Here is a 227-nt window from a genome sequence, read left to right on the forward strand (position 1 = left end):
ATTCATCGGTTTGAATGTAGCGTGGCATACCTCAGTCCTCTAACTTCTGTCCCTCCCTGGTACAGATCAGCCATTTCCCTTCAAATCTTTGTTACAATTCCTGTCAACACATGGAGATGCTAACCTAAAATCTACTAGTGCTCAAGAAGAACATTTTACACATCTTTTTGATTTGAAGATTTTGAGGGGACTACATTTTAACCACATCTTTCTACTCCTCATGTCAG

The sequence above is a fragment of the Calonectris borealis genome, chromosome 4 (assembly GCF_964195595.1).
Source record: "Calonectris borealis chromosome 4, bCalBor7.hap1.2, whole genome shotgun sequence".
NCBI lineage: Eukaryota > Metazoa > Chordata > Aves > Procellariiformes > Procellariidae > Calonectris > Calonectris borealis.